An 18,571-nucleotide genomic window follows, 5' to 3' on the forward strand; every position below is an offset into this window, starting at 1 on the left:
CGTCTCCCTCTCTCTATCAAATAGATAAATAAAATCTTTAAAAAAAAGAGAGAGAGAGAAGGGTGGGTTGAAGAATATTGCTTCTACCACCGGGAGAGAATGAGATTCAGGTTATGGTGACAGAGACATCTCTTCCACCTCAAAGTAGGAATGGTATGGATGCAGAGGTTGAAGTTGGTGGCTGATATTTCTCTGCAAACAAAGGAGAGTCACTTAGATATTGGATTATCAGTATTAAATTATCTGATATTGCAGGCAGATATTAGATTATCTCTTCTAAAAGCATAATGCAATAAAAAGCAGTACATATACATCTTCATGCAACTCATAGTTTGAAGTTTTAAATTCATTTATATTAGATGATTCTCACTTTACTATCATTTATTATGATTTATCAAGAACTAATAAATTTTTGACTTTATGCTAGAGATTACTTTTTCAGATTTTAACCAACAGCAGGAGGCAGGGAACATGATGTCTTGCTCATGACATCTGGGATGGAGCACATGCCAGTTATTCTGAGTTATAACTATATCACTCTGTACCTGAAATATAGTGGTCACTCTGTACACATTGTCAATGAATGAATTCATGACTGATCACATTATTGAGAGGGATTCCTTATTCCCTATTCCCATTTAGCATAAGACCCGTGGCGTCTCTCCTCTCTTTTGCTCTTTCCTTTCTGGAGGAAGAGTGTCTTACTCTTATTAAAGAGGTTTGAAGGACAAACCTAGCATGTGATGTCCAGCCCCTTCTTATTCCTTTCCCATAGCAACCAGTTGCGGTACAACTAGGGCTACGAAGTGGGCAGGTCTTTCTAGTTCTGGAGTTAAACAAATAAGTCCCTATTCATGAGTTTCAGCTTTATCAGAAAGCTGATAATTTTTTGTCTACATTTGTCAATTCTTTATCCTATTTCTCATTTGATTCAGAACTTGAATGAGGAAGCTGGTATTATTTATCGACCTCTTTCAAAGTCTGCCACACATATAGTTTAGCAAAGCAATTAGAGAGCAGCTTAGTTTCCGTGGGTTCATAGAGAAATATTTATTTCTTAATTAGGATCTAAAGTAAAGTCTTTGACAGTCAGGTCTGTCCCTCACTTGTTACCTGACCTTAAAAAAATCACTTATACTTTGCATACCTAAGTTTCCTCATTTCTAATACGAAAATAATCCCTCCCCTACACACTTCACATAAATAATGGAGACATTAACATGAGGTTTGACGTGTGCCCCCTCCCAGTCATTGTACTTCCTCCTTCTTCCTAAAGATCACCATTAATCAGACTACCAACACCAGAACTTAGTCTGATGGGTTTGGATTTTATATAAATGGAATAATAGAGAAAGAGAGAGATTTGAATTTAGAAAAAAATTAAACGAGGGACTTGCAAAAAAAATTAAAAACTAAAATCTTAATAAACAATTTTTGAATAGGATGAAGCACTATAAAAGTAGAAGGCATTTTTGTTATGTTAACTGGCATGTGCTCCATCCCAGATGTCATTGTGTCAGGTAGAACCAGAACCTTGATTATGTTTGCCCTCATCCTAGGAACGGCCTCCACAAAAGTCTTGTTGTCCCTCTAGGACTATTCCTGTCCCTTAGTGGTCCTCAAACTCTATGAGAAGTAGAGAGAATCATTAAGGGAGGAAGGTTTATCCTCAGAAGTGGAGGCTGAGACAAAATTTGTGTTCAGGTTGTTTATTTGGGAGGAAATAAATCCCAGAGGGCAGTAGTGAGGGAAGGAGGAAAAGACTAATGCAGAGTCATTATCAAGCTGGTCACTGGCCACAGGGAGCTGGATCCGTCTGGAACTACCACAGAGCCTACAGAACACTCAGAATCGACCTCTTCAAGATTGGTGGGAAGACAAGTGGATCTATACCCCACGTTTCTTGCGAATTGCCCTCAGGAATGTTAGCTCCTCCATACAACAGAAACTAAAGGCATGTGAGACTTGACCTGAGACACTGGCAGCATGAAGTGACTTGAATCCTTCATTGAACTGCCTGCCGTGAATGGAGCTGAACGCAGAGGTGGAGCCAAGAGGGTGTGAGACAGAGCAGCAGTCAAACTGGGCAGAGGGAGTTTGAATGCTATTTTTATTCTGTGGATATCATGAAACATTTAGAGATTTATTTCAGCACATAAACTGGGGAATTTTTCATAACAGAAAACATAATATTTTATATCATAAAGTATAAAAACACATCCACAGGCAGTATGCTTGCAAAAACTACAGTAAAAAAGAAGCATAGATGGTTGTTTCAGTTATTACAGTTATTCATATTTGTCAAATCAGTATCACTTATTATATTTGTTTTTTGTTATCGGTGGTACTTGTAGGCAAATAAAAGATTTTTTAATGAAAACACAAGAGAAACTCTTACAGTTGAGGAAACTACCAATTTTCCTGCTAATTAAACCACTGTTACTTGTGAGCAGCTTTGACTACACCAATATTCTTCAGGGATATAGATGGAGACTCATTAATCCAGTCTACTTTGCTGCACATTGATTTTTCTAAAACTGTAATCTGAACAAGTGACTTTTCTCCTTAAAATCCTGAGGCCTCATGTCTTACAACTTGCAGTTCCCTAAATGTCCCGTCCTTGTTCCTGCCGCTTTGCTTCAGTACACATCAGCCCTTTCCTGCAATGCCCACCACCCCTCCGACTGACGTCTCCATTCACGCCATAAACCCAGCACAAGCCTCTCCTGTAAGGCCCTCCCCAGATTCCTTGGAGGTGGGTGTTCCCTCCTAGGGTTTTCATGCATCTTTTGCAAATGCTTCCAGTGGAGCATCTACTTTTCAAAATTGTGGCTGGATAACCACTTTGAATATTAACTGAACTCTAATTCTATCTCCAAATACACATGCACGCTCTGGTCGGAAGTTACTCCCATTCACGTAGCAGCAGCTGTCTCTTCTACCAATCTGTCTCCGTTCACCAGCCCAGGGGAAAGTATATGAAATACCAATCTTTCAACTTGTGCCCTAAAATACAATCTTCCTTTAATCCCCTTTGAACTAAAAAATGATTAAGGATTCAGTACCATCTCCTTAAAATATGTCATTCACTGTAGTAAAAACATGATTTTGAATTGAGAACATTGTTGTGGCCATTGATTCTTAAGAGAAACTACCAAAGAGTGAAATTTCAAATTAGCAAACTGGGACTATAACTGTGACAGATGGTTTGGGGGAGAATGGAATGCAGGCTTGCATGCTGTTTGTAATAAGAGGCAGCCTAAAAGTATTTTGGTTTATAAACTTCTTGTTCTCTTTCTTTATTCACCTATTGCAAGCTTGCTCTTAATGTTCTCTCTCTAAAGCACTACCATTAAATATTCATTGAGAGAGCTGGGGAGACATAAAGGCAAGGAGAAGGGAAGAAAGAAGGGAATGAAAGATAGAAAAATGGAAAAACAATAATAGTTTATAGGCTTTCTGAGGCATAGGAGAAAACTTGAGTATACAGTCAGCAGGAGTGGTACGTGAAAGAAAGAGAAATGTTATCTTACCTGGAGAGGAGGTCATGGCGACCAACACAAAAGCAAACAATTGTAGTTAGAAACCAAAACAGCAAGCTAAAATGACTTGAAATTCAAATATAGGTATTTATATTTGGTCTGATCGGTACCAAGTGTCCGATGGCTGAGTGCTATAATACCTTGAATCACTGTAGTGGCTACACACCTTAGGCTGTGGTAAAAATAGAGTTTCGAAGACATAAATCCTGAAAGTGAGGAAGGCATCTAAAACAGTGTAATAATCCAATCATGAGCTAACAGGAACTCGCACTAAATGATATGAAAGAGAAGTGTATGAGAAAGGCATGCTGAAAAAGTCACAGAATGTGTTATTGGAAAATGAAGACTTTGCTGTACAATAGGCAAAAATGGATTTGGGAAATCCCAGCAAGGATGGTGTTAAAATTGCATGATCAAGCAAAAGAAGAGGATGTAGATGGAGACCCCGAGATAGCCACCCATTTTATTGATGCCGATTTTCAGAATTTTCATTTTGAGATGATGTGGACACAGAGAAAGATTATGATCCAAACAGGATGAGATACACTAAGGACACATGGGACGCAAAAAAAAGGAATTTAATTCATAGCTTCACCCTTCATAGGAATGTTGTAATTGTTTATTTTCCAAGGATAACCATTATTTTTACTCGGGGAAAAGATAAGTTTTTTAAAATGTATATTCTAACTATAAGATATCATCCACATAATTAGTCAAACTCAGGAAAGATTTACAATGGAAACATTTACAATGATAAACAACAAGCAGTGATTTTTTTCCTCCTAACCATTGCAAAAAATTCTATAACTACTGACATGTTGGTGCAATGTGAGTCAAGCTGGGTCAACGAGGATGTTTGATTTCACAGAAAATTAGTTCTCTTTTTCCCTGTTCATGACATCCAGGACTGTTTGAAGAAAAGGGGGTCCAACAGTGTCAGATGCTCTTCATTCTCTCTTGTATTTGTGGGATGTTAGCCTATAGTATAGCATTTGGATACCAGGCTCGGCAACGGGGGGTGGTAGACAGGCTGAAACCGGCAGTGTTTGTAAATGTCAGGTTGGAAGGCTTCTTTTTCCTAAAACCCTAAGGGAGTTATTACCTTGACAGGTAATATGTGACTATCAGGCTACATTCTTCAGATATCTTTGCTTGTCAACCCCAATCTATGAAATACTGAGTCGGGCGTGTGGGAGGTGTGTTAAAATGGAAAACTATGAAGCACACCCTCCCCCGGCTTCATCCTACGCCTTAAAGGCTCAGAGAGCCACTGATGGCTCATTGGAAGGTGGATGCAGGTGGTTGGACTGCCAAGTTGTTGGGCTTATTTCTGGTGAGTCTAAAGTAATAAAACAAGTAAAAACAAATAACTCAAAAATTTGAACAACATTCATACATCTGATTGTCTGACCCTGGGTTCAGTACAAAATCACCATAGAACTGATGGATTTTTCTCTGCCTACGTTTCCTCACTGCTTGCGTATTGTTTGAGGCAAACCCCATCCAGGGTCACCCAGAATACTACACACTCAACAAAACACAGACTGCTTCTTCTCAGCAGTCTAGAATGTTTGCTGCAGGAATAACCTTGGCTTGCAAATATTTCTCATGCTGTGCCGCTGACAAGCTAAAGGATCTTGTAATATCTGGTCTAGACCCCCTGCCTCTAGTACACGAAGAACTTCGCCCAGTGCCTCTGCATGCACCTGAATACTAAGCTTTTCCCTCTAAAAGCATTTATGGATTAGTCACCACAGAAAACTGAACCTAATTATTTTCTTCCTAAATTTATCCTTCACAGAACATCACCTCAAGCATTTACAGATGTCCCTTCCAATGCCAGATCAATATCAGGCTTTTGTGTCGAACCATCAGGAAGCAAAACTCAGGCAGAGCATTCTCCTCCAGCCTGTCTCAAACCTCCTTATTAAAGCAGCCTCGCCGCAGAGCTGTGAAGGTCTTGGCACGGCTTCGTCACAATGCCGCTCCATGTGGAGGAACTCCTGAGCAGTGCTTAAGATTGAAAAAGGTAACTCCTCTTCTCTCTTTTCCCAGCTGATATTTATAAATGCCCACACATAACAAAATAAACCTCAGTTTATGAATTTGGTTTTCAAATGTCTACAGGGTGCTTGCTTTAAAAATGAAGCAATGATCTATCAGCATGAGTCACTCCACAGTACTCATGAGGTTTAGTCATTTGTGAAAAACCTCACATTTATAACATAAGGAACCGGATTTGAACTTTTTAAAAAAGGTAACATTGAGGAAAATCTTTCTGGAAGCTTTACTTGTACCACATAAATTGGATGTGCCTTGTATGGTCCAAAATGTTGCTGTCCTGTTTAAACAAAGCAGTAGACCTCCAGCTTTTGTTTTTCGCCGTTTCCTCCAAGCAAGGATGACTGACTTGTGCTGACACAGAAATACCCTTTTGCTCAAACTCCAGATTAATGGAAAGCTCCCATTTTATCCGGGTACATTTGGCTGTTGTTGTATATTCTATCTAAGCTTGGGCTGCTTGTCTACTATGTAAGGTCACTCACGTGAGAGAGTGAGAGGTGACTGAAATCCAGTTTATGTTCTGCATGGGTCAGCAAGCGTCACCTTTTCAAAACCAAATGGTTACTAATAGGTTAGCAGCTGCCCTAAATCTAAAGCAATGTTTGCAACCTATAATGGTTAAGGACCCAGGCGGTGAACAGGAACAGAAACAAAATGCGTGGGCTGAGGAAGGGGGAGAGGTGGCCCAGAGAGACATCCAAAGGAAGCAGCAGCTTCCCTGCTCCAACCAATTGGTCTCTTGTGGGGCATATGCATATGAGCTCAGACAGAACTTCTGCTTTTTTTTTTTTCTTAACGTAATCTCTCTACCCAACGTGGGGCTCACTCACAACCCCAAGATCAAGATTTGGATGCTCTACGACTGGACACCATAGAGCTGCTGCTATTTAAAGAAAAAAATTAGAAATCGAGATTTTTCTATTGTGTGTTAGCAATAATAAACATTTAGAAATGAGGTCCTGAGGAGACACATGAGAAATTTCAATCTTATCTTCAGGCCATGAATTAACAAACTGAGTTACAGTTAGGGATACAATTGCACACACAGTTTCTAAGAGTACAACTTTAAAACTCATACAGGGATGGAACTCACAGCCTTGTTTGCCTCCAAAGTCACCATGCTCTACACAACTCTCAACTCTACATATTTTATGGCATTCAAATCAATCTTCAAAATAGGAAAAACATTTATGGCTCTTTGGCTTGTCTTTTCTGAGTGTTGGAGATAAAAACAAATTAAAGGTGTCTTCTTCCATCGACCACACTTTACAAATTTGCAGGGAAGCTGTAGTCATTTTGACAAAATGCAGGAACTAACTCACTCCAGTATAATTTGTAACTGGCTCCGAAGACCAGCAAGGCTCAGGGAGAAGACATCTTTACCTTGGAGCTATAGAATTCCCGAGCCTGGCATGTTTGAAAGGGAGAGGCCAATATAATATTTTGATGTAAGGTGTTTTTATTTAATTCTGAAATGCGTCATTTTTCAACAAGCCTTGAAGTTTATTAACAGAATGAAAAACAGGCATAAACCCATAATTTTACAGGGTTCACAAACTCAAAATGGTTTCCTATCAAATTGTTAGCAGAGAATCATTTATTAAAGAAGTTGTTTTTTTCTCCAGCACTAAAAAAGAGTTCCTGAACAAGCAAACAAAAATACACAGGAGATAAAATAAGAACATTTGTATTCTCTACTTTTGTGCTCTCAATTTTCTCAAAAACTGATTACTATAACAATAAAATTATAGAACTGTTGAGTTGCTATAGTAGAATAGAGCATAATAGGTGAATTCTGAAAGATATGTATGCCATGATATAATATGATACATATCTCTCCAGTATCAGACATAGAATACAACTAAAACACGGTGGATCCCTACTTTTATTTTAATGTATCTATTTTTACATTTAAATTATAATAAAATAGTAAATCTCTACAAATTCTTACCTGTAATGTTGACTGAGGATTTGCAAAGCCAATAATGAGCATACACTGAAAGAGGAAGCAATCCTTAACTATCTGACTTTCTACATGATTCCGTATTTAGATGGCAGTCTTTTTAACATTATAGGCTAACTAAGTATACATGACATGAGCAAACTGACTGTCTATAAGCAACAGTGAATCAATGCTTGAGGTAGGGGACTTTAGAATGAGAACTAATCTGGCAAGTTTCTTTCCCTCCCTTCCTTCCTCCCTCCTTCCTTCAGTGAGATTTGTTCCTAGGAGTTGATTTCCATTTTATCAGAGCTCTACAAAGGAAAGCCTACTGATCTCTGCACAGTGAGTAAGATGCCTAGCCCCTCACAGACAGATTAGTACACACACTGGTATCCACAATGACACAATGGTATAAATGGTAAGCAAGAGTGAACAACCAAATAAAAATGCAGCTGTATTTTAATTAGTATATGAAAATGGAGCAAGCAGCATTTCCTGCTCCAGACTTAGTGCCTCACTTCCATTGTTATAGTACTTCTGACTTGTTAACGTTAGTACACACTCTAATTACTCTCCCTCTCTAGTACTCAGTAGCTTCAATTACTGAGTATTTTAGATGCATTTTGTAAATTCAAGGTCATTTTTGTCCACTTCAAAATGGCCATGTCTTCTCAAAGCCCATGGGAGGGAAGAGTAAATATAACACAATCTTAAACCCTTTATGTTCTCAGAGATTTCTAAATAAATATTTGTATATTTCTTAATTTGATAGTAATGACAGTACTGGTGGGGGAGAGTGATTATGAAAATGTCATTCTCACAAAATCATTTCACTGTAGTAAACTATGAATAATTACTCTTCCTCATTACTGTTCCTCATTTTGGAATATGAAGCCTAACGTGCAACTAGAGTGAAATTGGAACGGTTTGCTAGTGTACAATAAAAAATAAAAATGCCCCTTATTATAGTAATGAGAAAGATGACTGCATTTCCCTAAACAATAATGCATTGCTGACTATTTCCTGTGTATACAGTTCTTCAAACATATTTCTAGTGGATATAATATATCTGTCATCCTATCACTAAAAAGCCCTGCCTCAAAAGTTATTAAAAGTGTTCTTTCAAATTTCAGAGAAGGAAGGGAATAGGAGAAAAAAGAGAAAAATGAAAATGGGAAGTGAGAATTTAAAAATAGAAAGAAAGGAAGTTGTGTAATATTTTGGTTAAATACCTAGGCCTGGGCCACTTAAAAACTGGAGAGGCTCTGAAAGGTTCAAAAACAAAGAATTTGATCCCAGCTAACAAGAAAAAGAGTGATTAGTAAATCTAAGGGCAAACACAGGCAATGAAAATTCAACACATCAAAGTAGAAGTGTCTCCTTAGGTTCGGCATGGTGAAGGTGACTCCCGGCACAGGGAATTTGGGGAAATCTGAGCAAGCAAGTAGTTGGCAGTCCAAGAGGCTTGTGCACTGGTAGGCTGGCTGGGATTCGATAGTAGGACTCTGGTCCCTAGGAAGGGGACCGGAAAGCAAACCATTTCCCAGAGGTTTGCAAGTACCAGGCAGATTACCAGAACAGGTATTGATTTACCATGCTAATACATAAAGAGGGGAATAGATTTGGGAGAGTTCCATTATTAAGATAATGATAAAGTATTAAAGTATTTATATCGGCTTGTTCCAAAAACATTATTAAATTGATAATAAGGGAATAGGACATCTTAATCTATAAGGACAAAAGAATAGGAAGAGAAACAACAGGAACTGGTAGAAATCAGCAGATTGTAGAAAGAATGAAAGTACACAGTAAATCCAAACATTTCTCTAGCATCTATTATGTGTGTCAGGCACATTTATAAGTGCTTTCATTATTTTAGTAGCTCTTTGGGATAGGTACTATTATTATCCACAATTTACAGATGAGGAAGGCCCTGAAAGGTTGAAGAATTTACTCAGATCATATACTTAATAAGTGGCAGAGTTAGGGTTTGAAGCAAGGCAGTTCATCTCTTGAGTCAGGACACCTAAAAGCTATTTGCTCTATTGCTGTGAGTAGTAAATGACATAGAAGAATATAGAAAGTTCCACCCTATGTGCTTGCCTGGGAGGAAAACTGGAAGAATTAATCTGGTTTGAGTCACAGAATCTCAGACTCAGAAATTAAAGATATGTACTTTTGGAAGGGATGGGGGGAGGAGCCAGTCTGAGGTGGGGGTAGCTGAAAGCCGGAGCATTGTCTCTCTGTACAGGAAGCAATTAATCCTGCAGACCTGGAAACATAGCTCTAGGAGAGCTGATGTGCTGTACTAAACACTAGGAATTAACAAAAGTCTACAGACTGAATGATGATATTCTTACTGTCCTTCACACACTAGCTTACAGAATGTGACAACCAGGCGGAAGACCAGATAAAGAAAATGGAGGGATCAAGAAGAAAAGACACATGTTCACAGCTGGCGGTGGACTGCCCTCTATAATGCCTTAATGGGTAAGCCCCGTGTGTGCCCCCAAAGCTTCATTGACTCTTTAATGTGAATGCACAACCAGGGAAGAACTGAGAAACCTTTATAACATTAAAGATAGAAACCAAATAAGAAAAAAAAATTTAAGAGAAAAAGAAAAAGGAACAATCTCAAAGGAAAAGGATACAATGTGGGGTAGGGAACAGATGAAATTTGCAGAAAACCTACAATTAATATTTTCAGAAACATTAGAGAAAAATATTGTTTTTGTGACACCAGACCCTAAGAATAGGCTGAGATTTTAAGCAGGAAATAGCTCAGCTGGGAAGAGAGGCAGGCTGTGGAGAAAGGAAATGGGCAGAGTGTTATGATAAATGTCTGGATAAAGGGTGAAGGGCCACTAATGACTGTCAGAAAAGGAATGCTATACCGATAGGAGAATCTCTACTCCAAAGTCTAGTATATTTTGTGAGAATATTGATCTTCTACTTGTTGACCCCAAAGGGATATAAAATCTATAGGTATTTTTCTAATGCTATTTTTGCAAGGATAAGAAATGGGTAGAACAGAAATGTTATGTATAGGGATGAAGATAGAAATCCTAATTCTAGCAGCATGTATTATTAGAAGGAGTACAGATTACAGACAGGGAGATAACAGTTCACATCACAACTGGACATATAGAGTTGCTATCAACTAAGATGAGACAGACTATGATCAGAACAGGTTTGGAAAAGGAGATGAAATGAGGAGTAGTATTTTGGACATGTTAAGTTTGAGTTGCCAATTAGAAATTCAAGTCGAGACAAAGTGAGCAGCTGAATATATGGGTCTGGAGTTCAAAGACATAAATCTGAAGTTCACATCACATACTTTGGGCATGTTGGTTTTATTCTCTAAATTTCAGTATCCTCATTGGTAAAATGGGAAGAATATCACGTGCTACGTAGAGTAGATTTATATGAAACAATCAGAAAATTCAAAATGCCTTACATGTTCTAGATGTATAAGAAAGATTATCTCTCCCCCATAAATACCCCATATAGCAACCAGACAAAAAATGACAAATAGCCATCTCCTCATTTATTCATAAATGCACTCATTGACCCAGCATATATTACTGAATGGCGGACCTTTTTCCAGATATTGAGGACACAGCAATGAATGGATCAATCAGAAATCTGCCTTTGTGGAGTTTGCCTTCCACTGGAGGAGGAGAAAACCTGTCAATAAGCAAGATATATAGTATGTCAAACCCTGCTAAATTCTTTGGAGTGAAGTATAGTAGGGAGCAGGGATAGGGAGTGCAGGGTAAAAAGGTTACAATTTTAAATAAGGAGGTGAGGGAAGGCCTTGCACTGAGAGTAACATTTAAGTAAAAACTTGAAGGATAGAGAACGTAAATATCTTGGGAAAGGAATTTTAAGGCAGAAAAAAAAAAAGTAAACGCAAATGCCCTGGGGCATAGTCTTGCCTAGCTCATTAAAGGACAGCAAAGAGGTCTGTGAACCAGGAGAACAAGAATGAACAAGGGTGAATACTAAGAGATAAAGTCAGAAATAAGGAAGAGAGGGGGATAGCTCTTGTGGGCCTTATAGAGGATTGTAAAAACATTGGCTTCTATTCTGCATGAGAAGGGACAACAAAGGAGGGTTTTGAGTAGAGGAGTTGATAGTCTGAGCTTTTTGTCATGAGGATCACTCTGGGAAATCTATTAGAATAGACTGTGGACGAAACAGGGAAACTAGTTAACAATCTACTGCAATAATTCAGGTGAGAAATGAAAGTGGCCTGTTGGCAATGGAGGTAAGAAGGACTGGTTGGATGGTGCATACATTTAAAAGGTAGAGCCAAAAAGACTTGCTAACTTCATATAAGGAATACAGCTAAGAAAGTAGTCAAAGGTAGCACCAAGGGTTTTGGACTGAGCAACTGGACATATAGGGTTGCTATCAACTAAGATGAGACTGACTGTGATCAGAACAGGTTTGGAAAGGGAGATGAAATGAGGAGTAGTATTTTGGACATGTTAAGTTTGAGTTGCCAATTAGAAATCCAAGTCGAGACATAAAGTGAGCAGCTGAATATATGGGTCTGGAGTTCAAAGATATAAATCTGAAGTTGTCAGAAAAAATATAGTATTTATAGCTACGAGACCGGATGAGATCACTAAGGGAATGAGTGTAGACAGAGCAAAGAAGAGATGCGGGACTGTGCCTGGAAAATTCAAAGTAACCATCACTAAATCAATGGAGATAGAATCAAGGTAAGACAAAATTATGGAGATTTGATCCCATGAATAAGCAGAGAAAACCTAGAAGAGTGAATGCCTGAGTTATTTGCTTATGTTGAATGAGCAATTAATATTATTGAATAAGCAAATAAAACCAGTCTGCTGAGAGTAAAATAGAGATGAGCAAAATCAGGTTGAGATAGAAAGATGCAATTTGCTTGATAATTTTTCAATTCCTACTTACCCCAGTTGTATTTTATGCCCTACACTTTCATGGTTCTTTTATATCCTTTCAGCTAAATCCCTTATTATCTGAGTAAGTTTGAGCGGTCTTCTCCTTACCAACAAATTACAACTGACAACAAATTACTTGCTTGCTGTACCCCAAAACCCTCCTAGTTTAATTTGTCCTGCCTACAGCTTCTAGAAAGGTGTAAGCCTGGTACTATGCAGCCTAATTTTGTACCCAGGGTACAGCTGGACATCTGACCCAAGAGAAATCATGGAGGTTAGGCCAAATACTCGATCTCCAGAAATTTTAAATTAAGGTCAAGAAATACAAATTAAGGGTCACAATTCATGTGACCTATAAACTCATGTAGACCTAAGGTGGGAATAAATCAAAACAAGCCAGAGACATATGCAATTATAAGTTATGGGGAGTAGAGAAGTCCTTTGTGAGCACAGAAACTGAGTGAACATAAAGAAGTTAGCCAGGTGCCACAGACACAGGGGCGCTGAGAAGCCTTCACGATTTCAGCCTATGGCGCTATAAAGGAATACACTTTGACCCTGCCTCCAGCCTCAGCCTCAGAGGGCTGACTGTTCTTTGTGTTTTGTCCTTGGACAGTCATGATCCTGGTTTTTGTCTGTTGGTTTTTCAATAAATCTTTGTAAGTGTTGCTGTTGCTTTTCAGTTAGAGCCTTAACTAGGCTGAAGGGTACCGCGGGAGCTGCAAAAGCTTAGACTTGAAGGGCAACTTTTTTTTGAGGAATGGATCTTTTGCATTTAGAAAGGGAAGGAAAGGACTAACAATAATAACTGAAGTTATCATCTACTGAGTACTTGCAATGTGTGTCAAGTATTTATAAAAATTCTCTCATTTAATTCTTACCACATCCCCATGGAAGAGGTACAATCATCTTATCCCCGTGGAATAGGTCTTCATTTTACAGATGAGAAGTAAAGAAGTTTAAGGCATCCCTAGATCATACAGTTAATAACTGGTGTGGTCCTGGAGTCACTGCTGGTCTGTCATACTCAAAAGTTCTCTTAAACATTCTGCTATAATGTTTCCAATTTGGGAGAGTAACAACAATTTAAAAAAAAATAGGAATCAGAACTTCACAATGCTTATGGGATACCCAGTGATATAGTTGGCCTAATCATAACAGTGGTTATCTGTGAGCTGGGAAGCAGTGGAAAATAAGGCTGAGTATGAATATGCCAAGCTCAGTCATACTATAGGGTGCCATGAAAGCTCAGCAGGTGAGTTTTCACTTTATATTGCATGCAATTTTGCAGAGCTATTTTAAGTTATTAAGTAAAGAGATAATTGGCACTATTAAAGTAAAATTTTAAGTCTAGAATGGCTGCAATAAACATAATGCCTTATCAGAAAAAAGAGGCTAAAAGCCTATGAAGCTATGTTTATATCTCCACCCTTGATTTTGCCTCTAAGCTTTGGAATTAAACTTAGCATCACCATTTAAATGTCTAAGGCTATCTTAAATATTAAAATGTTACCACCATCCATCTAGGTCCTCAAACCTAGGAATTATACTTGATTCTTCTTTTCCTCTCCAGCCCCCATATTCATGACAAAAGAAACTCTTGTTGACTCTACCTTCAAATAATTAAAATTCTGAAGATTTCTTTTTTTATTGCTACCGCACTAGTCCAAGCCAAAATGGTCATTCACCTGGATCACTGCACTAGCCTCTATGGTGAATATTTGTCACTTTATTATCTGTCAAGCATACGAATCCTTTTTTTACATTTAAAGAACGTGCCATGCAAAACTTGCTTGCTGCTATAGAAGCTGAAATCACAAGACAAACATTTCCCCAGATTTTCTTCTTGCAGAATTTCAGCAAACCAGAGACAATGGCCCAAGGACCTTGAGTCTGAAGCCAGTGACCCACAGAAGTGGTTCAATTAGAACAGCTGCAGGAGTCAACACCCAGAGTCTGGATACTGCAGGGCCTCCGGGTGTTCAGAGCTCAGTGAAGCCTCAACTACAGACCTATGGGATGGGATTCTGGTTGTGTTTCTGCCTATTTCTTCAACCGTCTGGGTGATTCTCTGTGCTAACCAATATGCTGACCAACAAATCACTTTCTGTTTAAACCAGCCAAGGCTGGGGGTTTTTTTGTTTTGCTTTGTTTTGTTTTTGCTTCCAACCAAGACTCATCGAATAAGGCGCTATAATTTCTATCCATTCTTCATAGAGGAACCCAAATGCCTGTATGAAATCTGATCTTGTCATTCCCTGACTTCAGTCAACCAATGGAATTCCATCTCACTTAGAATCAGTGACAACTCCTCAAATGAAATCATAGAGGGCCTACAAGATCAAATGTGATTTGACCTATAACCTACTTCTTGTCACTTAGCCTTTTGTTTCTTATATAACATCCAGAAAAGCCTTCTTTATATGCCTCAGGCACAAAGGATGTATTCCTTCCATAAGGTTCCAGCACTCACCCTTCTTTCTAGATGAATGCTCACCCCACAAATTTTCACACACTCGGCTCTTTCAGATCAGTCAGGTCTTAGCTCAGATAACTCTTCAAACAGGTCTTCCTTGAATATCCAATTCAATTAACCTCCCTCCAACCTAGCCACACCCAGGAAAACTGCCCACATTTCCTTCTTTTTTTTTTTTTTTTTTTTTTTTTAAAGATTTTATTTATTTATTTGACAGAGAGAGACACAGCGAGAGAGGGAACACAAGCAGGGGGAGTGGGAGAGGGAGAAGCAGGCTTCCCGCGGAGCAGAGAGCCCGATGTGGGGCTCGATCCCAGGACCCCGGGATCATGACCTGAGCCGAAGGCAGACGCTTAACGACTGAGCCACCCAGGCGCCCCTGCCCACATTTCCTTCTTAACACTTAACACTATTGGAAACTACCTTGTTTGATTTGTTGACTTAGTATTGTCTGCCCTTTCCCTGCATACACACATAAGCTTTAAGAGTGAAAGTTTTGTTTACCTCTATATTGCAGGGCCTAGAACAGTGTCTGGAACATAGGTAGGTACTTTATTAATAAAATGTACATCTGAAAGAAGTTTTTAAATCAAAAGCAAAAACAACAAATTTAACATCTATTTTCTAAAAAAATCTTCAATATTTATTACTTGCAAGGGAATAAGCAAGTAAGTAGAATGAAAGATGTTTCATGTGGCATAACTCAGAAGAACTGATGTAATGGTGCCATCATTTTTGAAGATGGATATTTTGAAGCCCAAAAACTCTCAAGCATGAGCACAATAGTCTAGAATTTTATCAGAACTCATTGTATCTGTAAAGGTAGTCATAGGAAAACTCTGATGAGGATAAACAATTAGAAATGTGCAGGACATGAAGAACCTCAGATTGTCAATGAGGAGAATAAGAGTCAAATGCATTTTTACAAAGGAGAGGTCTAAATGAAGAACACAGATCACTCAAGAAGCTCACAATGAGTGACATAAAGGAAAGTCATACACTTCCAGGTAAGCTTTTAGCTCTTCTTGCTAAATACAATTACCGAATTAAATAGACATATTTGTGCACATATGATTAGTCACCCAATAAAAATGGTCAAAAAAACCTTCTGTGCTCCCTGGAAGAAGATGAAGAGAAAAGGTAGGGTGAGGAGAACTGTAGGACACAATGGGAGAAGGAGGAGGAGAGGGAGACAGAGACAGAGAAAAAGAGAGAACATTTTGCTGCTCTGCTAGTAGGTATGTCTTCAATAAACCCAGGGTTACAACACGAATCTCTTCCTCCTTTTTCTCTGTCTCCACTGGAATACTCCTTTCCCTCTATAGTAAGTACCATAATTTCACTGTAAGTATTTCCATCTGAGCTCAAAACTCATGAAAAAAAATTTTTTTTTTTTTTTTTTTGCTAACTGGTTCTTGTTTCCCATACAATAGAACATACTGTGCATCTTATATTATAAAAGAGTAAATATTCAGGGCACCTGGGTGGCTCAGTCATTAAGTGTCTGCCTTCGGCTCAGGTCATGATCCCAGGGTTCTGGAATCGAGCCCCGCATCAGGCTCCCTGCTTGGCGGGAAGCCTGCTCTCCCTCTCCCACTCCCCCTGCTTGCGTTCCCTCTCTCACTGTCTCTCTCTCTCTCTGTCGAAAAATAAAAATTAAAAAAAATCTTAAAAAGAGTAAATATTCAACTCAACCTAATGGAATAGAGATAAAACATTATCTTACTTATGTAAGCAATCTACTTGATACATTGCATGAGTGGCGGATGTTCAATTAGTACTGCAGAGATACCATATGTCAGCTTCCATTCTGGGTTCTTTAGCTAATCAAATATGGAGTAAAAGAAGTAAAATTAGCAGCTAATAAATTAAACATAATTAATATTTCATGTCCTAAGACAGACCAATGATATACACTAAAAGCTTAACATTAATAGTGAAAGTGAAGGAAAAAAGTAATTTTCAGGATTTATCACAACAAAATTGTGCAAGCCCGTACCCAGATTTATGAGATGATTTTTTCTGTCCTTTATTTATGAACCAAATTCAAAATGAATGAAGGAAATTGTTTGGTAGAGGTAGGGTGGAGGTGGATTTGAGCTTCTTTTCTAGTACTATCTGCCCCCAAGCAAGTGCAATGAAATTAGCTTCATACAATTGTGGGATAAACAGATCCATCCAGCATATGCAACTTACTGACAACAAATCAATATGTTTTTTGGATTCAGGTCTGACAAAACCTAATAGCAAACAAGAGATAATATTTCTCTGAAACAATTCTATACAGCAGTGCAGAAGATCTCTATCAAGCTTTTCTTTCTAAATACAATTCATATCCTACCTCTTTCAAAACTGCTGACACTCTGCAGATGACTGCTGATATAATCTCTATAAGCTCCAAATAGTTTAAATTTACTTATGTATTGTAAAAAAAAAAAAAAAAAGAGGTGCAATGCAAGCTTCAGAAAGCTCTACATGGAATTGTAGCACCTAACATAGATTTTTAAAGGTTCCTGCATCAGTTTTCATTTATATAATTCTTACTTGAAAGAATAACATTCAAAAATTCATATGCATAATTACATTAAGTGCTGCATTTTTCTAGATTCTATTATATTCAAAAGAAGAAATTTTATGCCAAATATATGCATTTGTAGTTAAATCACACGTAGACTTAGGGTGTCTGGAAATACATGATCGTAACTAACATTCTGTTTTATTTGCTGCCAGTGAATGTGAGGAGAAACTGGGAAAACTCCCCTTGCTAAGTATGAAGGAAATGGATGCTGGAGCCATTTGTTAAGCTTTAGAGTCCTATATTGTACAGTGAAAAATATCATAAAATATGCTATTAATATCAAACTGTCTAGAAGTTCTCAGAAAGACCCATATTTATTTTCAAATGTCCCAGAAGAAAAATAACTTTAAACTTTACTGTGAATTTTTGTACCACCTACATGATGGAGAAGGTCTACCAGCCCCCCAGTCATAAACAAATAAAACACACCTTCCAGGGAGAGGAAGGAAAAAAAAAGAAAACTAAATAGTAACTCTTTAAATTTAATTGAAAGCTTCTTTGAAACTAAGCACACATTATGTCATGGCAATCTATTATACTCTATCTACCTTATAAATGTGGTAAAGGAAATTTTTTAGTATTGAAAAAGAAATAATCTTTTGATCAAAAACATTATAGCTAGGCATTGAAATAATACAGTTGTAACAGAAAGTAACATTGATAACTGGGGTTATGGTATGAAAAGCATTATAACACCAATTAAAATGAAGTGAAATGTGCATGAAAACTCAAAATATATACCTTGGGGCAGAGGGAAGGAAAGGTTGTCATAAGATAAGGAATAAATAAACCCAATTTGTCCCTAGGATAGGGGAGAGAATATATCTATAGATAAACCTGGATGAAAGAAATATCTAGTTTTACCTAGCAGATACTGTTTTCCAAAGTACTCTAAGATAGGTAAAGTGCCCCTGGATCCTCTCCTTATAAATGCACAGACCATAAGAGGCAACCTGAGAAAAACTTGTATGTTCCTGAATTCATTTTTATCTTTCCCTCTCCTTCACGCCTGCTCTATTAGCCCCAGCTCTTCTT

The 18,571-nt window shown here is 38.1% G+C and overlaps 1 long non-coding RNA gene across 1 annotated transcript in view; it reads right to left on the reverse strand.

Moving 5' to 3' along the window:
- Positions 1-7,605, reverse strand: part of LOC118521283 (uncharacterized) — a 55,139-nt gene extending 47,534 nt beyond the window's left edge. Inside the window, exon 1 of the long non-coding RNA XR_004910089.2 lies at positions 7,558-7,605. This is a non-coding gene — a long non-coding RNA (uncharacterized LOC118521283). The remainder of the gene's footprint in view (positions 1-7,557) is intronic.
- Between the last annotated feature and the right edge of the window lie 10,966 nt (positions 7,606-18,571).

This window comes from Halichoerus grypus, chromosome 3 (genome assembly GCF_964656455.1).
Source record: "Halichoerus grypus chromosome 3, mHalGry1.hap1.1, whole genome shotgun sequence".
NCBI lineage: Eukaryota > Metazoa > Chordata > Mammalia > Carnivora > Phocidae > Halichoerus > Halichoerus grypus.